The sequence below is a fragment of the Cephus cinctus genome, unplaced genomic scaffold (assembly GCF_000341935.2).
Source record: "Cephus cinctus unplaced genomic scaffold, Ccin1 Ccin1_scaffold0695, whole genome shotgun sequence".
NCBI lineage: Eukaryota > Metazoa > Arthropoda > Insecta > Hymenoptera > Cephidae > Cephus > Cephus cinctus.
The window spans coordinates 210,339-214,060 of NW_014333317.1; the positions used below are offsets into that span (position 1 = coordinate 210,339).

General features: G+C 32.7%; 1 protein-coding gene across 1 annotated transcript in view; it reads left to right on the plus strand.

Moving 5' to 3' along the window:
• The window catches only part of LOC107269999, a 71,513-nt gene extending 69,236 nt beyond the window's left edge, over nt 1-2,277 (plus strand). The window contains exon 6 of the mRNA XM_025087428.1: nt 2,162-2,277. The gene's annotated coding sequence lies outside the window, so the exon portion shown is untranslated. The remainder of the gene's footprint in view (nt 1-2,161) is intronic.
• Nucleotides 2,278-3,722: the final 1,445 nt, after the last annotated feature.

The window sequence follows — 3,722 nt, forward strand, 5'->3', positions numbered from 1 at the left end:
TTTTTTTTTTTTTTTTTTCAATAATACTTACGTTCCATCATCTCTCACGACACTTGACGATAACCATCGACTTTTACTGACACACCGACAACTGCCATTATCATTTGGGTTATGTCAAGTGAAGCATTGAGAATGTGTCAAGTACAGGGTAGCATGGGAATTCGAATAATAATTGACAGCCATGAGAAATTGCATTGATCCGTTATCGGTAAATGAGAAAAAGTGCACTGCGATGCAGATTCGATCGAAGTTCAAAGTAATCCGATCGATTTGATCTCAATCGATTGTTTATCTGCTCTCGTTGTGTTTTGCAAATTTCTCTGACACACATTCCACGGCTACGTGCATCGTCGCTCGGGACTTTTATCAACGTCAGATAAAAACTGCATAATCTGCAAGTGCATCGTTATCCGTTGAAACGTTATTGTCAATCAAATCGTACGAAACTTTTTTTAATTGGATGATTTAATTAAAAATTTTTAATCAACGACTAAAAAATATTTTTCAAATTTCATAAGTATAACCTGCCACGTGTCATTGATATAATGCAAGTAACAGCCTCGCGTCAGATAAGACGATATTATATTCAGCTACACGTGGCTCCTCGTATGCATCTGCATAAGAGAAGACATTTTTAACGTGGATGCAAGTCATATAAATTGCCAGCACGTGTCGCTATCTGAAACTTCTGCAGCATGAGAAACTTGCAAATTTCGCAGTTTTTTTTTTTTTTTTTCACGACAACAAATCCACGATCCATGCAATTTCTTAGATGACTCTTTAAACAATGCTTTATGCGTACGTCAATTATTTTTGCAGTAGCAAATTTGGGTATGACATTGAGAAATAAAATTTTTAAAAGGCAAAACATAAAATTATCTTTTGAATTATGAAATAGATAATGCATTGCCCTCTTTCCTACTTTACCAAAATTTTGGATTATAGTTACTTACCGACTAATAATTGAATTATGCCAATAAAAATATATCAATAAATGTAAACCTATTGCATATACTATACTGTGTATGTACAAAGCAAGTTATTTACCGATAGAATGTGACTGTACTATGTATAGAAAGTCATTTACAAAAGTTTATATAAACGAAATGACAGTCCATATTGACTTTGGCCGCTAATGGGAATCATAGAAATTTTCCTACAGTCCTTGATTTCTGATTCGGCTATCTGTACTTTTTGTATACTCGTATAATAGAATATTCATGAACGCGCCTATATTCAGTCCGTACTGGTTTCTTCAGAATCGACGATCCACTTGTGTGGGTGTTTGTACAATGCACGCACGTTCGTGAAACTTTTTTAATAATAAAATATGTTATTTACGCCGTCAGCGCAGAAAGACAAGTCGAAAGTGACTGCGAAGTGAAAAGAAAAATTGGACGCGCAAGAAAAGTATTGAAAGTGTGTGATAAACATACGCAAGGTTACTAGATATCGTTTTCCCCTAGATTTTTTCCTCCGGAAATTCGACACGACTCACAAAATTGAAATTGGACTTGCGAGATCGACCGAGCACAGCTAATGGAACAATAGGTACTCGCAGTCGGACGAGTAATTGTGTAACTGCTTGAATCTCGTAACAAGTAAAGATTGGTTAAGCATTAAATAACTTTTCAGTCATGGAATAATTTTTTTAAAAAATTAGAAAAATTATTTTTCACTTTTTTTTTCAATTTTACCAAAACTGAATACAATTTGTTCTTCCGAGTATATGTATTTACATTCGAATCTTTACTACTATCTTTTATTGAATTTATTGGCTATTGACTGTCGTACTCAGTGTATATGTATAATAAATAAATTTTGGAGATTAACCTTTATTTTTATACGCAAATACTCATCAAGTATCTCTCTCTCATAGTATATATATTTTTTTATCGGAAATTTACTTCCGACTCTTTATTGGAAAAATTCAAGGATAACACTTACCGTCATTTATGCTTTCTCGTAAACCGACGTTTTTCGTATCTTCCTGTTTTTTCCTTTTTTTTCTTTCTCTTCCTTCCTTCGTCTGTTACGTCGGCTTAGTCACGAAATTATTATAGGGCAAGAATTAGGAATTTCCTATTACACCTTCATCTCTCTCCACCCGAATTTCCTGCTCTTTCTCGTATTAATGTTCGTGAATTACGACTGATTACAGTAATGATTTAAAACAAGTCCCAACCAACTCAGAAACACCGTGAAAACCATAGTGAAGTTACAACCGTAATATTCAATGTGACGAAACAGCAATTAATAAATACCATAGTTGGAGGATAAAACACTTTATATAAATAAAATAAAAAATATTACTTTGCATAAAAATATATTTTTTTTCATCCAATCCATTTTAGCAATTTTTCATAATTAAGTCACTGCAAACAATTTTCGTACGATGTTGTTGTTGTCGATACGAATTGGATACTGATCGATTGGAAGTGGCCGGTCTTGGGTAAAACTACTACCTTTTTTTTTTTGTACTATCGATTGCAACCGTTTGTCTTTCTCAATAGAATGTACAGGCGTCTCGGTAAGTGAGCACAGTTTCTAACTGTTGCGTTAATCGGTAACGCTACAATTAATAATAAAATACGTATTCAAATTTTCATTATCAAATTTGACTGATATCTCCTTCATTCATCTTTGCTCCCTTATTTTTAATTGGGAGTGGGATCGAGTGTGTGGAATAAAAAGAAATACTTTTTTTTTTTCATACCGATTCTACCATTTTATTTTTTAATATACGTCTCACCATACAAACGTAGTTAAGGGGGGACCAGTACAATAAAATGACAAAAAATTCGACCATATTATTTCGCTCCTAAATAGGTTGTGGCGCCCTTTCAATAATAATAATAATACACGATGGCAAATATAGTAATGGCGGTAATATGATGAAACTGTGATAACGAGCAAGGAAATACAACGAATCGTTAAGGTAAGCGTAATGATCAGTAGAATATATATATATATATATTCTATGCAATTGTACACGTACACGCGTACATGTACAATTGCGTGTATATTTACGCGCCCACGCAGTTTCAGGCGCCTCCAATCATTAGCAACTAATCAATAATCGACAATCGATAACTTATTACACACTTACAATGTAATTTTGATTTTCAATGTTTTGATTTCGTTTATTAAGTTCCGCGACGTCTTTGCGTAATCTCGCTTACTTGGTATATTTAGAAATTTTGCGTTTGTCCAATATTTTGAATTTTTTTTAAATAACGCGTTTCAGGTTTTTCTTTTCATTGGAAAACAAAAATTGCTTTCTTTTTACAAACCAGATCCAAAGACGTCGGCGCTCCGATTGGCTGGAGCCAACTAATTAAAATTACCTAAATACGTCATTACGATTCTCAGTTTCTCATATATCTCTCCGGTATAATAATATATTCCACTCTCGCTTATAACTATATATTAATTAGTCAATTAATATAATTATTACCCGGCGTCGATTATATCCCCTGTTTGTATATATATATGTGTGTTTGTGTCTGTGTATTTCTGTACGTTTCCTTACGCCTTCACGCTTGTCCAAATTAATTCGAAAAAAAAAAAAAAAAAAATAGAAATATTATAATTACAGTCAAATATATCATAAACTCTATCAATAATATGTATATAATATATTTATATTTATATATAGTAATATATATATATAAATACGTTTACTCGAAAGCATTACGTTAGGAACATTCGGTTTTTTGTTT